The following is a 19,473-nucleotide window of genomic DNA, read 5'->3' as shown; positions in this document are numbered from 1 at the left end:
GTTCAGTAGCCTGAAGTCTTGGAGGAACTTGATAATGTAGTACTTCCGAAGAAAGCTGCCCCTAGCCCCCTACTGGTTCCAGGGCTTGGAGCTGGCTCTGTGCAGAAAGGCTCTCACTGGGGGGCCTGCTCTGTGCAGGTGGCTGTGTGGGAGGAGCCCACCTCCAGAGTGTGCAAGGCTACCTGGGGAAGACTCTAGCTGCCCTGCCCTGCTCTGATAAGCCATCCCTATCTGTGCCTGCCGCCCAGGCCGAGCGTAATCAAGTGGGGGAGACTCACCCCATGACTCTATTTTAGTCCAAGTCTCTCAATGCCTCTCCTTCTTGAACCCTGGGTTGTGGAGCGACTGGAGATGCAGTCACCTTCTACTCCACCACCTTGGATTGTCCCGTGGAAAGTGCCTGTGGCTGGAGGGAACAGGGCCACATGGAGAAGTCTCTGGTTGCCCTGCCCTGATCCCTGAGGCTGCTTGCAGATCAAAGCTCTCCGTTGGCTCGGGGACTTGTGGCTGGCTCTGTGTAGAAAGCCTCTCACTGGGCGGTCTGCTCCAAGAAGCTAGCCTTGAAAGGCGCCTCCCGCCGCAGGGTGCCAGGCTGCTTGGAGAGGTAGCTGGCTGCCCTGTCCTGGTCCCTGAAGCCACTTGTGGGTTAGTGCATGCCACGCTGGCTCTGGGACTTGGAGCTGGTTTTGATCAGAAAGGCTCTCATTCTCATCAACTTTTATAAATGTGCATGCATTCAGCAGAGAAGTAGACCTGACAGTTTGAGAAATGACACAGAGAAATTTTGGCCCTAATTTATGTTTATTAATATTAATATTTAGGTCATTTCTATATGAGAGTTGCATTAATATTGTTTCCATCTTCAAGATAATTTAGGTTATTCATTGATATGTGTCTTCACTAAATAATGGTTCCTAGTGCTAGGCAGCTGGGTTTTAGAAAGTGCTTCATTTCTATCAGTCTCAAATTGTTCAATGTTCAATTAGACTAATAATGTATTACAAATGCACTTTGAAAATTTGGGATAAGGATGAGATTTTCTATGACTGTATTTTACAAATATAGGAAAGTAATGTTAACTGTATATGAAAAATAACAATATTTAATAAGTATCGCAAGTGTTGAAAACCTACATTTGCAGTTCTAGAAGATTTTTGTGGCATTTTGGTGTGTTCAGGCAAAAATCTATCTTCAAATGAGTTTCTCTTGCAAAAAGCATATTTTTATGTCAAAGATAAAATGGAATTGAGAAAAAAATGCTCAGATAATATAATACCAAATCAATCATTTTTAAGGATGTGTCTTTGTGAGTTTAAAACTTTCAGTCTCACATAAGCCCAATGTGACTTCACAGAAATCCTGAGGTTTGAATTTAAAATGGATTCACTTGATTCACCATGTTGAAATGATCTTCAGTGCCTGGTTCTGGTCCATCAGGGCAGATGTAGGAAGTGCAGAGGAAAAGCATTTCAGTGGATTTCTGCACACATGAGGAATCTTTCTCTGGAAACATCAACTACAACCAGTAATATTTTCATCTCACCCTATCAAGATATTGAAAGACTTCCCATAATATCTCAGGTATCTTGCTTATAACTGTGCATCCTCTCCCAGGAATTTGTTATCCACTTGTTGGAAAGGTTTTGTTTTAGAAGTGGATGTTTTGGTATTATGTTTGAAAATCACCCACGCTTGAATATAGATCTTATTCCCTGCACTTAGAACATAAACAAGTGGGAGTTGCCTCTCCCTGTCTGAACATGGGTTGCTAGCTAAATGCCATGTAAAGAGCATGGTGGCCTAAGTCCAGCCTGGGGGCCAGTAGTGCAGTCTCCCTGATGATGCCTGTCACTGAGGGACTTCTTTCTTTTTACCATTTTTAAACCTTTCTGAAAATCCATCTTGATTGCTTGAGAGCCGAAGCAGTGAAGACATAGCTTTAATGAGAGATGTTTCAAGTCTATAACTCCAAAACTGCTTTTCCTAATTTTCATAGTGTTTTGGAAGTTGCCAGAACCCCAGAAGGCTCCAAGTTAGTTATCCATGGTCTCATGGTCTGGTCAGTGTGGAATAATAAGCAACATGACAAATTTGGAAAGATATTTGAAACACAGAAAGAGAATTTCAATCTCTTCATATTTTGTCACTTAGCATAGTTTATTATTTTCCATTCTGTCATTCTGTGAAGTACATAGTTATAAATTGTTTAGACTTTGAATTAAAATTTCCAGATGGCTAACTGCAGGTATTTTTTTCATATTCTCATTTTTCATTGATAATAATATTTTGTGAAAATTCTATTGATATATTTGCATAATTTAAAAGTATTTGTTCTTGATTTCTGCCTATTTAGTTAAGAGTACTTTGCATATCACAGATACAGGTCTTTGTCATGTGTATAATGTTTAAACACATACACACTCAATTTACTAAAAGCCTGAGAATCCTGTTATCATTTCTCAAATAACCCTTGTTTGAGGTGTAATTAACATGCAGAAAAATATACACATATAAAATATAAAACTTGCTCTTTGGGGGCTGGGGATATATTTCAGTTGGTAGAGTGCTTGCCTTGCAAGCACAAGGCCCTGGGTTCAAATCCCCAGCACCGCAAAAAAAAAACAAACAAACAAACAAAAAAACAAAACAAAACAACAACAAAAAAAAAACTTGCTGTTCGGAGATGGATATAAATATATGAACCTGTCCCTACAATCTAAATCATAAAATCATCCAGTCATCTTTTTCATTCTCCTCAGAAGGGTCCCTCACCTCTTGTTTATTATTATTGCTCTGATAAGAAAACCCAACATATGATCTGTTATCCTAGCAAAATTTTAAGTATGGAAGAAAGTACACATAAGCATAAACATATGTATAGACCTCTAGAACTTGTTCGTGTCATGCAGCTAAACTTTTGTATTATTTGAGTTTTTTATTTTGTTTATTGTTTCCTTTATTTCAAGGATTTCTTTTTTTTCAGAATCTCTATCACTTCATTGAAATGATCTTTTGTTTACTGCAGTTGCTCTTTTGATTGTTTATTTTATTGCCTGCATTTGCTCCCTTATCATCCTTTGCTTCACAAATCATTTTAATTATGAATATTCTGAGCTCCTTTTCTGACACTTCTTCTACCATGCTGTCATTGGATTCTCTTAATATAGAATCTTGGTTTGTTTGGAACACTTTCTTCCCTTGATTTTTCATGTTGTTCACATATCTTCCCCTCTAGCAGTGTGTACATAGGGTATGGCAGTTTCCCCCTATAGGCATATAGTAGCCCTGCAGGTTTCCAAGACCTCTTCTTTAAGAAAAGAGCAATATTAGCAGCACCCAGTATAGACAATGTGTAGCCCTAAACCAAATAGCCCCTATGAAGATGTTAACAATATTGTCATAATAAACAGAGAGGATGAGTTCAATTATTATCGACAGTATAACCAGTATATTTGCAATGAGGTCTACAGTTTCTAATGGTAGACAAAGAGGATGGGGAGTAGTGTAGGATGTAACAGTTAATGTGATAAGAAAAATGTGTATAGAAGTACTAGATCATAGGAAGATTGAGAATGGAATCCATAGAAGTTGGTCGTTAGCATGAGAAAAGTGAGAAAGATACTCTGAGGAACCAGGTAAACAAAAGGAAAACAGAGTGAGAAAAATAAAGAAATAAAAACTCAAAATTTTTCAAAATGGAGAAAAACATAGTATACACTATAATGGTCATATACTATTCAAACCTCCCAGTCTTCAGTAGCCTGATGCATGAGAGGTATCTGACAACAAGCTTCCAGTCTCCAGCAGGTGTCTCAGGATGGGATTGACCACACCTAAAGACGTCAGCTTCTGCTTCCAGGATAAGCCAAGAAGACTACACTGGTTTCCAAACATTTTGGCAAATGGGGAGCTGTAGTGTGGGGTATGGGTGCTGAGCATGTGTGGGTTGGGGTTGGTCAGACCAGGAGTCCTGCAGTTTCTGGCTGTCTTCCCAAAATGGTAGCAACCACGTATAACCAAACCTGCAGGTACAGTGACAGTGAACTTCCAGGCAACAGCGGGCAGCTGGCAATCCACTGGCAGTCTGTGAGTTGTCTACAGGCTACTGGTGGATGAGCAGCAGATAGACCTTAGTGATTGGTAGGTGAAAGGCAGGTGATGGGCTTATAAGAGGCAGACAAATGGGCAAATGGAGGATGAGAGGCAGCAGTCAGTGCGTGATTTGCACTCAAAATTTAGTTGATATGCTGGCAGATTGCAGGTGATCAGAGGTGGAAAAATGGGGTAAACAGCAAGGGATACATGAGTACCAAAGACTGCCTCAGAGAGAAATAGATTTTCCTCTGTTTGAAACCCAAGTTATGGAGCAACGTAGTTCACCATCTTGGATTTCCCCAAGAAGATTAAATTATGGCATTTGCCAGTAAACAGATGGAAATAGAGAATATTATGCTGGGAGAGATAAATAAGACTCAGAAAATCCAGAGTCAAATACTTTCTTTCTTGTGTGGCTCCATTTCCAGGAACAGTCCTAGGGATCTTCAGTACTTACCCAGCAGAGCAACACAGAACTCTGAAGTATGACAGTGAAGCCTAGAACACAATGGCACAAATGACCTGTATTATTTGATTAATATCTCCTCTTTCTCCTTCCATCAGCTCTTAACCACTGATATTTCACTCTCTGAATCTGAGTCAGACTATTATAGATTTAGTCTATAAATGTTGTTATATAATATTCGTCCTTCTGTGCCAGGACTTTTTTTTCTTCTAAACATATTATCTTCTGCGCTTATTCATTTTTTTGTTGTAAATAGAAGGGTTTTCTTTTTTTAAAGCCTGAATAGTATTCCTCTATAAACAAATGTTGGAAATTCTTTATGCAATGATCTTCCATATCTTGACTATTGTGAACAACGCATAATGGTCTCAAGTGCACATATGACTTTGAGATCCTGATTTTAATTCATTTGACTACATACCCAGAAATAGCATTGCTAGATTTTGTATAGATCTATTTTGTTTTTAACAATAGTGTAAAGGAATGACCACACTGTTTTCCCTAGAGACAGAACCAATATTGTATTCACACTAAAAATGACAATTTTTTCCTTTTCACTATTTTATTGCTTCTATTTGTTTTGTTGATTTTTGGTCTATTTTTAAAATTTACTTCCTATAAGACTGAGTTGATAGTTTATTTTGATTTGGATTTTTATTTTTCCTGATGATTATTGAATTACTGACTTGGATTTCTCTTTATTTAGCTGTTGACCATTGTTATTCTTCAGATAAATGTTGATTCAAGGTTTTGCCCGTTTGATTTTTATTTATTTAATTTTATGTTGAACTGATAAAAATTATACAAATTATATTATATTATAGTGGGGTACTCTGTTATATTTACATACATATTTCATAATGTATAATGTTTACATCAGGTATTTAACTTGATATAAATACTTGAGGATGGGATCCCTATCTATTTCCCTTTCTTCTTTACTTCCTAGCCATGATCTAAGCAATTGTTTCTATACCATATGCATTTCCTATGAGGTACTGCCTCATACAGGGACAAAGTAATGCAGTCAACTAAAAATGGACTGGAACCTTCAAAACTCTGAGCCAAAACTTAACTTTCCTCTATATACATTGATTATATCAGGTATTATAATATAGAGATGGAAAGGAGAACCTGGCCAAGAATTGTATCAGAAAAGGGTAATGGCTACCAATGATGGATGCCAAGAACCTGTTCAGAATTTCTAAGGTCTTATATTGAAATTCATCTTCAGGACCCATCTATACCACTGACATTTCACTTACAATTGGATTATCTGAATAATAATGTCTATGTGGCAGAAATTTGCTATTTATTATAGAGACTTCTCTTCTTCTACACCCCACTCAAAACTAGAATTTTTATTTTTGGGGGGGAGGGTGTCACTGTGTAATTAGGTTGATGTAATCCATCCCAATGAGAAATAGGTTGTCTCTAAAATCTAAAGTGATCCACTAGGAATTGTATCTCTTTCCATGTATGAGGGGCCAGATGCCTCAACTTATCATTCACTTTGGAAGGAATTTCTGGACATACCTCACACCACTGAATTCCTAGATATTTAACAGAGGTAGGTAGTTCATGAATTTTAGTCAGATTTATTTCTCTCTCACACTCAAATGTGTGAACAATAAGTTTAGAGTAGTTGCTTCTTCTAATGTGATAGATAAAATCATCATAAAATCATGTATCTGACAGGCCAGAATGATATGTTGAGGAAGAATAAATCAACAAGATACCTGTGAACTAAGTTATGACATGATTCTGGAGCATGAACATACCCCTGAAGTAGGCATTGCTCACCCTTTTAGCTGAAACCAAACTGTTCTGGGGATCATTTATGGGAAGGTAAGGAAAAGACTTTTTCAGATCACCAGCTACATACATGTACCAGGGGAATGTGTTAATATGTTGAAGTAACCAAGTTGCATCTGGTATAGCAGCTATAATTGGAGTTTCCATCTAATTAAGCTTATGGTAATGAACTATCATTTTCTCATAACCATCTGTTGTTTGCACAGGCCAAATAGTTGAGTTGAATTAATGTGTGGTAATAATCACCACTGATGCATCTTTCAAGATTTGATGATACAGCAACCTCTGAAATCCTTCCAGGAATCCAATTTATATGTGTAATGCAATAGTGCATTTATTATCCTAAATACAGTCCTTCTTTTGGTGGACTGTTTTCCTAGAGAGGAAATTCTACTGGTTTCCATTTTGTCATTCCCACCATAATATTCTTTACTCCATGTTTATGATGTCAGTGTGGGGATTCTACCAGTTCTAAGTCCATTCAATTTTGTATTTCAAGATTGGGAATATAGCCACCAAATGAGTTTGAATAGCCAATTGCTCCTTGAAAAGAAATAACCTGAGTTACTACTTCCATTAATCACCTGAACTCCATGAGATCTTCTGCCTGCTAGACCAGGTATATATGTTAATTTGTTCAAGCAATGAAACCATGTCTAGCACAGAGCTACAATTGGCGCCTCTGTCTGATAAAACTTGTGGTAATTAACTTCAATTTACCCATAACAATCTAACTTTTGCACAGGCAAACATAGTGATGTTTTGGGTTTCCATGAATTAGTGTTAGTTTTTAACCAGAGTAAAGTTGTCCAGCAATGTCTAAACTATTGCACTGCTCAGTTGCTGTGGAAAAGATTTTAGGTCCTCTTGGAGAAGACTGGGAGAAAAATTTGAACATAAATTTTTGGCAGCATATTATGGTCCTACCTCATGTAGATCCACTTCACTTTCAACTCAGGGGTTCTGAATCTATAGACTGTTTCAAGACTGGAGGTTGATTTATGGATCATGACTTTTTGTTCCTGTGTTTAAATTTTGGCTTTCATTTACTTATTGCAGAATTTTTCTCCTTAAACAAAGTAAGAATGGATACATTTTTTATATATCTCACTTATGGCAATATTATAAACAACTATTTCTTCCTAAATCACATTATTCTGATTTCTGCTTTAACTCTGTTTTACATAATGGTAACCACATCCCCAGTACCTTTGAAAGTTGAATACTGCCACTTAGTCACTGCAAACCTTTGATATAATTACTCATTTTGTACTTAGGTTTTTCAGTTCAGGGTCCATAGTTCCCACCATAAAATCTCACCAACAGGGAATAACATTTACAGAACACTTTAAGGATAACAGCTTTCCTTTCACAAATTAGTTTCCCATAAGTGTGATGAAACATATGTTTCTTGGACTGTTCCAGGGTGGGTGAGTAGATCTTAAATGGTAAATTGAACTACATTCCTATTCCCCTAAGCTTTTGAGTCCCTTCCTCATATTAAAATACAGAATATCTAAGGATTTCTGTTTCACTCGCTGTGGAAAATTTCCTTTTGGTCTTCTGGTAGCTAATAGCCAAAATGAATCCTTCCTAACTCTATCAAGTGCAACAGTAAACCAATAAACTTAGATTACTGTGCCTGTACAATAAATTTGGCCTGATCCAAATGTACATTTATTCTAATATTATCACACACTCACAATGTATATTATGATATGTGTCCCTGTGTTCCTGTATGATGAAATCATGTAAGTCTCTGGAGTGTCTGCACCTATTCGTGGTTCACACTTTATATCTCTTTTAGGGTCCTGCTAGGACTTAATCTAGATATAAGTCTGGAAGTAAAGAAGGGAAATGGGACACGATATTGTCTTGCAGAGCAACTTGGCTTTTATAATTTCCTCAGGCCATGTAGGATATTCCTTTGATGGGGTGGGGAGAAAATACCAAGTGGTAGTAAGAGGGCACTCTACTTGACATGGAGAAGCCTCTTTGACTTGCAATGTCACATAGTTCTCTGTTCCATCTTCTCAGTTCCTTCATCCATCTAGGGATGGAAGTCAGAACCTGGATCTTACCCTTAAATACTATTTCTTATCTTTCTAACATATCAATTATCTTGTTAATTACCAGCAAATATTTGGGAATTGCCTCTCTCTTTCCATATCAGTGTTTAGTCTATAGATGCAGAACATGAGGTGAGAATTTTTATGAAGGTGACATTTAGAAGCAGGGTTTGGGGAAGCTGATAAGATCAGGGGAAGTCTGGTGTCATTCTGGGACCATGATAACTCTGGAGTATGCTTTGTACTATGGTTTCACACTGCAACAGGTTCTATAGACCTGTGTTAGTGTTTTATTGTCCACTTCAGGGCCCTGCAGTGTGGGTCACAAGCACTGGAAGAATCTTGCATTTTCTTTAGTATAATTGTCCAGAGAGTGTCAGGACTGTCAACTGTTGGCAGCCCAGACTCACAGTAGCTTGTTCACAGATTCAGTAGCTGGTTTACGGGCACCCTAGCCTGGTTGAGGGAATCTGAGATGAATTTAACAGAGTTCATCATAATCCATGGTAATGACTGCTACGGTGATTCCAAAATTCCTCTTATTTCTGGAAAGCAATACTGGCAATTCATCATCTGTAACAGAAACTGGCATAGCCAGAAAAGTAGGGATTCGCATGATGACCGCTCGGGAGAAATTGGTAGCATTCCAACATTGAGAAAGGTAGCATCTAGATTGAGAGCAATTAAGATTTGTGCTATTAGTGTTAGTTAGTAAAAACATAAAAGGAGGGAACACACAGACTGGGGTGGACAAGAATGAAAGATTTTGAGTACAATTAGTAGTAGTCCTGGCTCCACTCTTGTCAATTCCAGTCCACTTCCTAGAAGTCCATTCGCATTGTCTGAAAGATCCTCCTTTAAGAGCAAAAAAAGGTTGTAAGTTAGTATATCCTGAAGTCGAGGTAAATAGCAACCAATTATCAAAAGGATTAATGCGCCTTCCGCCAAATTTGCCGTCATGATCATGAAAGTCATCAGTGGTACGCTGAGAAGTAAAATTTGGTGTGAAGAAAAATCCATGTTGAACTGGGGCTGCTTGCTCAGCATCTTGACAACCTGTCCAGGTAGGAAGTGTGGAAAATTTTGGATTACATGGAGGAAAAAGTCTAGGAGTTTTAAATCCATTAGTGGGAAGTGGTCATCTGTGAGGTATAAGTCCTGTAATCAAGGTGGCTGCCCCTTCCCATTTTTCGTGTGATACGGTTATGTATTTAACATTATCAATGTAACCACCAAGCATACCGTAGCGTTCGGGTAGAGCATCAGGAGAATCCCTGGATGTAAAGAAACCCTGTACCTGCTTTTGGAGAACAATACAAGGGTTAAAGTCATTACTACTAATAGCATTATCCTCAGGTATATCAAAGCACAAGGTTCCAGGGAGGGAGAAAGTGGAAAAATTATATAGATGAGTATCTGGATCAAAAGACGTGGTGGGTAATCCTGTAGCCATCTTGGTGGTGAACAACGGAGGAAGTAAAGAGGAAGTATTAGTTAACGGTAAAGGATATGGCCAGGCTTTAACTATCGCCCATAATTCTCGTGTCTTCACCAGTGTCAACATCATCATTAGCAGGGCGCTTATCAGCACGATGTTCTTCATCGTTACTTTGATGCACCAGTCTGGTCAACCTTTCAGGTATCCAAATTGGTGTTTGCTGATCCTGTGGGAAGACACAAACAGACCCTCGGACCCACCGAAGAACTGGATCTGGACCTTTCCATGTACCTGTGAGAATATCTTTCCACTTTACCCACATTTGAGTACTTGCGGGATTAGCATGTCTCTCTGCAGCCATGCTTCCATTTTTGTCCACATTTAAAAAATTTAAAATAAAGAGTACTAAATTTAGTTTATCTTTAGGTGCTCTAAAGTCAGCACCTATTCCCCCTTTTTGTTTTATTAAACAATTTTTTAATGTTAAATGAGTGTGTTCCACTATTCCTTGTCCTTGAGGATTATAAGGAATTCCTGTGATGAGCTGTATACCAAAATTTTTTGTGAATAGAAGAAAACTTTTGGATGTGTAAGCTGGCCCATTATCAGTTTTGATGATTTTTGGAATGCCCCAGGCTGCAAATGTTTGTAAACAATGTTGTATAACATCTTTAACCTTTTCACCAGTGTGAGCTGAGGCCATGATTACTCCTGAAGCGGTGTCTACTGAAACATGTACATACTTTACAGTACCGAATTCAGGAATATGAGTTACATCCATTTGCCAAATATGATTAGGTAACAGTCCTCTGGGATTTACTCCAACAGACTGTACTGGCAATAGGGTGGCACAATGTTGACATGTTTTAACAATTTGTCTAGCAACATCTTTAGAAATATTAAACTTTCTTCTAAGAGTAGTAGAATTAACATGAAATTGTGAATGAAACATCTGAGCTTGTTCAAATAGTGTAAAAGCAAAGATGGTTTTTGTAGCTTTATCAGCCTTAGCATTTGCTTTGGCAAGTGGTCCTGGTAGGCCAGAATGAGCTCTAATATGTCCTACATAAAAGGGGTATTTGCGGTCTAAAATTAGGGCACGCAAGGTTCGAAAGTAAGGAGCAACTGTGGATCCATCAGGAATGTAAGGCACAGTTTCTAAACAAGGTATTGATTGTACTATATAATAACTGTCAGATAACAGATTAAAAGGTTGATCCTTCATGATATTAAAAGCTAAGACTACTGCAGCAAGCTCCACTACTTGGGCAGATGAGGAAGGGAGAATGATGGTTTCAATTTTATCTCCAACTATTACTGCTCCCACTCCATTTTTAGATCCATCAGTAAATATTGTTTGACAATGATGCAAAGGCTGTGTCCTTGTAATTTTTGGAAATATTATTGGAGTATTTTTACAAAACTGTATCCATGGATGTTTAGGATAATGATTATCAAATGTTGCTGTGGTTGAGCAATATAAAATAGCCCAATCATCATCATGCTGAATCAACCACTGCACTTGTAGTTTAGTATAAGGAATAATAATGACCTTAGGGTGACTTCCAAATATAGTAATACAGGCCTCTAACCCTTTATATATCAACTGAGCTATTGCCTTAGGAAATGTTTGTAACTGTTTTGTGGGCGATGCTGGGAGATTGATACTCTGTAAAGGTCCTCCTTGCCATAGAATTCCATATGGGCTATGTTGTTCTGGGATAATAATCAACATAAGAGGTTGAGATGGATCACATCTTTCTGTATAATCTGATTGCAATCTCTGTTCTACCAACGTGAGAACCTTTTGTGCTTCCGAAGTAAGGACTCTCGGGGAATGGAGATTAGGGTCTCCTTTAAGTATATTAAATAGAGGTTTCAGCTCTCCTGTGGTAATCTTTAAATATGGCCTAATCCAGTTTATATCTCCAAGGAGTTTTTGAAAATCATTTAGAGTTTTAAGCTTATCGGTTCTAATGGTTAATTTTAAAGGCTTTACCATAGTAGCTGTAAGCTTAGTACCTAGATATTCTTGAGTTTCTCCCATTTGTAGCTTTTCTGGAGAAATGTTTAAGCCATATTGTTGTAAAGTGGAAATTAGAAATTGTAAAGCCTTTTCCAAGAATTGTCTGTTTTTGTGGCAGATAAGGATATCATCCATATAATGATAAATCAACAAATCTGGAAAATTGTCTCTTGTAGGTTTTAAGGCTTTATCTACATATATTTGGCATAATGTGGGACTATTAGTCGTGCCTTGAGGCAACACAGTCCACTCAAATCTTTGGTCAGGCTGTGCATGATTGAGAGAAGGTAAGGTAAAAGCAAACCGCCAACAATCCATTCTATGTAATGGGATTGAGAAAAAACAATCTTTTAAATCTAAAATGACAGTGGGCCAATTTTTAGGTAAAGCTGTAACTAAAGGCAATCCCCGTTGTATAGGACCCATAGGGAACATCTGTGCATTAATGGCCCTTAAATCATGTAATAGTCTCCACTTTCCAGACTTTTTCTTAATGACAAAGATAGGAGTATTCCAGGGAAAAGTAGAAGGTTGTAAATGTCCTGCCTGTACTTGTTCTTGTACTAATTTATGAGCCGCTTCCAACTTTACTGTAGTAAGGGGCCACTGTTGAATCCATTGTGGCTTATCATTTTTCCAAACTATTGGAATTGGTGTAATAACAGTGGCCCCTACATAAAACCCAGCCCTCTGAAATCATTTTTTGGAGGAGGTAAGGGCAAGTGTTGTAGTGATCCCTGTTGTTCTCGACCTAACCCTTGATTTTCTGTATATTGCATCTTTTTCATCATATGTGTCACAGGTTTAGAATTAATATTTGTTGTTAATTTAGCATTCATTTGAGTTAAGACATCCCTCCCCCATAAGGAAATAGGTATTTTACAGATATATGGTTGAAAAATCCCTGAATGGCCCTCATTATCCCTCCAGGACAGCAAAGCAGCACTCTGGTTAGGTGATTGAGCCACACCCAAACCTTGTAAATTTTGATTAGCTGTAACTACAGGCCAACCTTTGGGCCAAACTGCTTCACTTATTATGCTTTTATCAGCTCCTGTGTCCAGTAATCCTATAAAAGGTTTATGTCCCACTATTAACTGCATTATGGGCCTATCTTGGAGGTCCATAGTAAAATTAGCCCAGGGTCCTCCTGTAGACCCAAATCCGTTAGTTCCCCTTATTGTCTTCTTACTAGGCCACAAGGAATGCTGACTAGGTAAAATTAACATTTGTGCTATCCTATCTCCTGGAGAAATGAAGAAACCATAGCCCTAACTTGTCCTTGAAAATCAGGATCAATTACTCCTGGGTGGACTATAAGACCTCTTAAGGTAGAAGAACTTCTGCCTAGAAGCAATCCTACTGAATTTGCCGGAATATTTCCTTCCCAATCTGTGTCTACCATTTGTACACCCATATCAGGGGTTAATACGAGTCTGGAGGTGGCACAGATGTCCAATCCTGCACTTCCTGAGGTGGCTCTTCTTTCCTGAGCTTCATTCCCTTTTCGGTTGGAGGATACCACTGTCGTGGCACTTGTTGAATCACCCCGTATATTTGTTGTGGGCCCCGGGGCGGGCCCCTCACCCCGTTTTTTTGTAACTTGGGGTTAGTTGGTAAAGGATTCCCTTCTTTGTCCCTAACAGAATAACATTCACTAAGCCAATGATTTCCTCTTTTACACCGCGGACATAACTTAGGCCCCTTTCCTTGGCCATTGTTCCTGGAAGGGCAACATGCTCTCAAGTGTCCCATTTGTCCACATGTGAAGCAGGAACCAAGAGGTCCCCCTTTTTTACCCCCTCCTTTTTGTGCTAATGCTGTGGCAAGAACAGAAGTTTGTCTGTCAAGTGCCGCAATAAATGCAGCACTATTTCCAGAGGCCTCATTGATGTCTTTGCAGACTCTTAAATAAGTAGTCAAGTCTTTATTTCTCCATGGCCTGATGGCATCTTTGCACCATTTATTGGCTTGTTCATAGGCTAACTGTTTTATTAATGGCATTGCTTGATCAGCATCTCCAAAAATCCTAGAGGCTGTTTGAATTAATCTATCAACAAAGTCTGCATAGGGCTCATTACTTCCTTGGGTAACTTTTGACAACTGTCCTTGTAAATCTCCTGACCCTTGTAGGGTTTTCCATGCTTTAATAGCAGCCACAGCAATTTGAGCATACACTGCAGGATGATAATTAATCTGTGCCTGGACTCCCTCATAAGGCCCTGTTCCCATCAACATGTCTCTGTCTACCTGTGGATTCCCTGAAGTTGCATTGAGCCTTGCAGTGTCCATTGAAATTTCCTGCCAAGCTGTTTTCCACATAAGATACTGTCCCCCTGACAAGGTTGCCCTAGCTAAATTAGTCCAATCCAAAGGTAGCATATTTAAGGACATCATGGTCTCTACCAGTGAGACTGTAAAAGCCGATTGAGGCCCATAAGTACTCACTGCTTCTTTTAGCTGTTTAACCATTTTAAAATCTAATAGCTGATGAAATCTTTGATTCTGGGCATCCTCAAATACCGGATATGTAGCATTCTGTAAGGAGGCCCACCCTCTATGTCTGCTGTGGTTTTCCTTTTCCTTAAACTCCATAGGCGGTGCACTGGGGGCAATAGGTGTACTAAGCCATCTAGGCGCTAGATGGCGCTCAGGTTGCACGCTTAACTTTCCCATAGCTTCTTCAAGCTCCTCCCCAGTAAGTTCTTCTTCAGAACTTTCTCTTTTCATATAATTTTCTCTTTCTGAATTCTGAGAACATGATCGTTTCTCTTTAATCTCTTCTAAGATCTGACTTCCTTCTTCTAAAGGCCCCTTTAAATCCCTAAAAGGGTTTTTTGATTTACCTTGCTGCATCAAACAAGATTTAACAAGTGACCATATTGCCAGTGTTCCCATTGGCAAAGGCTCGCGTCTCTCCGCATCGCGCAAATCCTCTCCTAGCTGTTCCCACTGAGGAAGATTTAATAATCCCTCGTCTAAAAACCACGGAGAGACTTTCTCTACAGTATCAAGAAACTTTAAGGCCGTGTTTGCCTTCAATGGAGTTCCGTGATTTTTTAAAAGTTCTCTAAGAGGCCGCTGCATTCTAATCTTAGACAGATCCATTCCCATGACTACGAGGTAGTTTACTAGTTTAAACACACAAACAAAAGACAAGCGTGCGCACGCACACACGCTCTCACACACGCACACACATACACTGTTTGGTACCACTGTATAAGTCTGTATCTGGCCACTTCACTCGTCCCTCCTATGGGGATCCTTTTGTGATGAATTGTCCCTCCCACGGGGATCCTTTTGTTATGACTCGTCCCTCCTACGGGGATCCTTTTGTGATAAATTGTCCCTCCCACGGGGATCCTTTTGTTATGACTCGTCCCTCCTACGGGGATCCTTTTGTGATAAATTGTTGCGGCTCCGCGAACCTCGAGACGTCTCACCTTTTGTACTTGATTTGAGAACTTATGTGAACTTACCCTTATATTTTTTCTCGTTCCCGGTCTTGATTCGGCACCATTTATCGCGTTCCCCTGCCCGCAGAGAAACACGAAACCGGATCGGGGCATGTTCTTTATTTTCTGCAGTCTGCTTCTTCTGGCTGGCCGGCAGCGGCCGCTCTTGCAAGTGCCTTACATTACATACAACCAATCAGCTTATAGATCACGAGGGGAAAGCATGGACAGTAATGGAGCATAATAGTGTGCATATAGCAATCATGCAGTGTCCACGAGGACCCATGACCAATCACATTAACTTCCTCAAATAACGCCACTTGTTGGCAGAGAGAATTAGTCTGCTGGAGGTACCTGGTTTTGTTCTCAGCACTTCCTTGGCACCTTGCCAGGCGCCATCTTGGCCATGCCGAAGGGCTGGGAGTACCCCGACAATTTTTCATATCTTTCAATCCAAGAATCCTTTATTGACCCAACACCCAGGTTTTAGGGATCCTTTCAGTATATTTTCATAGCATCTTATTCATTTTAACATTTATAACACTCAGCATTAATTTTCTATTCTTTCCAGGAGCCTCTAAATGAATTTTAAATTCTATAAAGGAAGAAGTAAATCATCATTTTAACCACATCAGAACCCCTCCTTCAATATGTATATACATTAGACCCAAAATTATGTGCTTATTAATTAGGTAAAGAATAAAATTATGGCATTTGCAGGCAAATGGAGGAAACTGGAGAATATCATGCTAATTGAGATAAGCCAATCTCAAAAAAACAAAGGAAGAATGATATCGCTAACAAGTGGATGATGACACATAATGGGGGTTGGGAAGGGTTAGTGTTGGGGTTGGAGTTGGGTTTAGGGAGGGGGGCAGGAATGGAGGAAGGAAGGACTGTATAGATGGAGGGGAAGGGTGGGAGGGGAGGGGGGAAGGGAAAAAATGGCAGAATGAATCAAACAACATTACCCTATGTAAATTTATGATTACACAAATGGTATGCCTTTACACCATGTACAGACAGAGAAAAAACATGTATCCCATTTGTTTACAATAAAAAAAGAAGATTTTAGTGAAACATATTTAATCTTGAAGTCCCTCTTGTGTAGACAAAACTTCATATTTTGAAAAAAGTTTTGAATAATGAAATATGATCACAAAGTAACAGAATAAACCATAAATAGCTCATATTCATGGGATAATAAAATCTTCTTGAGGGAATATCAATGCAAAGTTAATTTTCATATGCTGAGCAACACAATTCCAAGATTTTTTCATTCCTCAGTTTATGCAATAGTAAAAACAAAATATGGTACTTCTTTGAATTCTGTCTAGGATTTTCCACTGAGTCAGAATGAGTCAAAGGTAGAAACTATTTCTCTTATCTCTGTTACTCTATTCTTACTGGATGTTTTATTCAATTTATATGTTACTTTATACATTTATTCATTTCTTCAGTATCCATCAGGTGCCAGACTTTGAGCTACTTATACAAAGTATTGGCAGCCACCAGGCAAGCACTTTATGGATTATATCTGCACCTTTAGTGAAAAGAAGTTCCTCTTTGACATTCAACTGTTTTGTTTCTGTATTTTAGTCATTATTCTTTCTGATGGGTTATCAGCCTATGGTGACATGAGGAATATCCTGGTTCTAATGAGTAAAAGAAAATTCAGAAACATGGTTGAATCTTTCCTATATCCAATAGGGTAATAAATGTCCACTTGTTCTTTGCCCAAAAGAAATTAGATACAATAATATTATTGGAAACACAATACCATACATTCTGATACATTAAATTCTGAGGGATATGAATGAAAATGATTTAATTTTGGTTGTAGATAATCAATATGAATTAAAATACACAAAGCACAGTCTTTTCTAAAAAATGCTCCCTGGTAATATTATTGGAACTTCTCCTCATCATTATGTGATAGCATATCATAGTAGTTAAGAGAATGATCTGATAATCAGTGATATTTTGGTTACTGGATCATCAATATACTTATAGTAATAATTGTCTCTTTCTGTAAGTGTCCTGTAAGTAAAAAGCCCTACAGGTAAAATAGCAGAGCTTACCTGTATTAAGGGTTACAGAGATTATTGCTCATCACCAGTACATTTTTGTTTTCTTTCTATTCTTTTTCTTAGAGGAAAGTCTTTGAATCCATATACATGGATAAAGTTAGAAAACCAGGCCCAGAGTTAGTAAAAGGTTTCAAAACATACATGACATGGTCCTAGGTTAGGTTGACTCCATTTTTCAAACCAATTTATACTTTCTTAATAAAAAGTTTATAAATAACAATTTTTTAGTATTTGTCATAATCATATTTTGTTGATATGCTCTAAAACATCTTTGCATCTTTTCCTTAGCTGAAGCTGCTGGGTTTGAGGCACAATCATTCATCATCTGAATTACTTTTACTGATAAATAATTTCCTAATAGCATTTTTCATCTGAGCATTTCTCAAAGTGTAGATAAAGGGATTTACCATGGGAGTTATCATGGTATAGAATACATCAATTGCTTTATCAAAGGACAAAGCAACTGGTGGCCTCATGTACACAAATATGCAGGGAACAAAGAACATGACAACCACTGTGAGTGGGAGATACAGATGGACAGAGCTTTGCGTCTGCCCTCTAAGCTATGGTTTCTCAGGGAGCGCAGGATGACCACATAGGAGACCAGCAGTAGGAGGAAGTTTAATGAACAGATGAACCCACTGTTGGCAGCAATGAAGAGTCCCAGAGTATGGGTATCAGTGCAGGCCTGGTTGAGCAAAGGGTTGAGATCACATATAAAGTGATAGATGGCATTAGAGCCACAGAAGGGTAGTGGGATGATGAAGAGGAGCTGGATGGTGGCATGGAGAAAGCCTCTCATCCAGGACACTCCCACTAGTAGCATGCACACTCTCCAGTTCATGATGGTTGCATAGTGCAAGGGCTTGCAGATGGCCACATAGCAGTCATAGGCCATCACTGTAAGTAGAAAGACCTCCGCACCTGCAAAAAACTGTTCTCCAAAGACCTGGGCCATGCATCCATTGAACAGAATGGTCTTCTTTTGATGGATTGAATCTCTAATCAGCTTAGGAGTATTGACAGAGGCACAGCAGGCATCAATAAAGGAGAGATAGGCCAGGAAAAAGTACATGGGAAACCCCAAGAGTGAGCTGGCAATGATGGTTATCACAATGAGCAAATTTCCTACCACAGAGATGATGTAGATGAACAAAAACACAACAAATACAATCTTCTGCATCTTTGGGTTTTCTGTAAGTCCAAGAAGAACAAACTCTTTCACATTGTTCTTTTTCTCCATAACTTCTTATGAAGGTTAATTACATAAACTGAAAATGTTAACAATCTTCAGTTACTTATATTCCTCCATCCTAATAATTAATGTGTGTCTGAATTCTACCAATTTGTGGAATCTTATGTTTTATTGTTTCTTTACTTGCATGTATATTTTTTTTATTTCTTCAAGTGGAACAAAAACCTCAAAATTGTTAAAGATTATTCCAATTACCTCTTCTGTGGAGTTTTTGCAAATACTGTACAGATGAAGAACTTTTGTACACACACTAGGTGATCTACCTTCTGAGTTTACTAAATTGTCTGAAATGACTTGAAACCTGGATTGACATAAGAGATTACACACATTGTGGCAGCCCAGTCCAAAAAGGGAGGTAAAGGATGGGTGTAATTGATATCTCAACACAGGTAAATAATTTTGTTCTTTATTATTAGAAAATGGAGAATGATAAAAGGTAATTGAGAATGGATGAAGGATGACAGGGATTTTGAGGAAGGGGGAATCTTGGTTACTATTTTCACAAAGAACTTTGTGTGTCCTGGATGTAGCAGTGTGGGGGTCAGTAGTGAGTGGAAGAAAGAAACAGGAAGCACAGGTAAAGTACTTAAAATTGCTGACATGGAGAATGATGGAAATGAAAGAAAGTAGAAAGGGAATACTACATAATATTCTATGATACTTACTGACTAAATCTTATATCTATACAATAGTTGATAGTGAAAAATTTAATGTGCATTTTATGCACTCCAAAGTACCAAGGGCTATGTGCACATGATTCATTT

The 19,473-nt window shown here is 38.5% G+C and overlaps 1 pseudogene; it reads right to left on the bottom strand.

Moving 5' to 3' along the window:
* Positions 1-17,768: 17,768 nt before the first annotated feature.
* Positions 17,769-18,697, bottom strand: LOC124960750 (olfactory receptor 4C46-like; annotated as a pseudogene).
* Positions 18,698-19,473: the final 776 nt, after the last annotated feature.

The sequence above is a fragment of the Sciurus carolinensis genome, chromosome 11 (assembly GCF_902686445.1).
Source record: "Sciurus carolinensis chromosome 11, mSciCar1.2, whole genome shotgun sequence".
NCBI lineage: Eukaryota > Metazoa > Chordata > Mammalia > Rodentia > Sciuridae > Sciurus > Sciurus carolinensis.
Note: the sequence above shows the minus strand (reverse complement) of the source record. Positions and strands in the feature narration are given on the sequence as shown.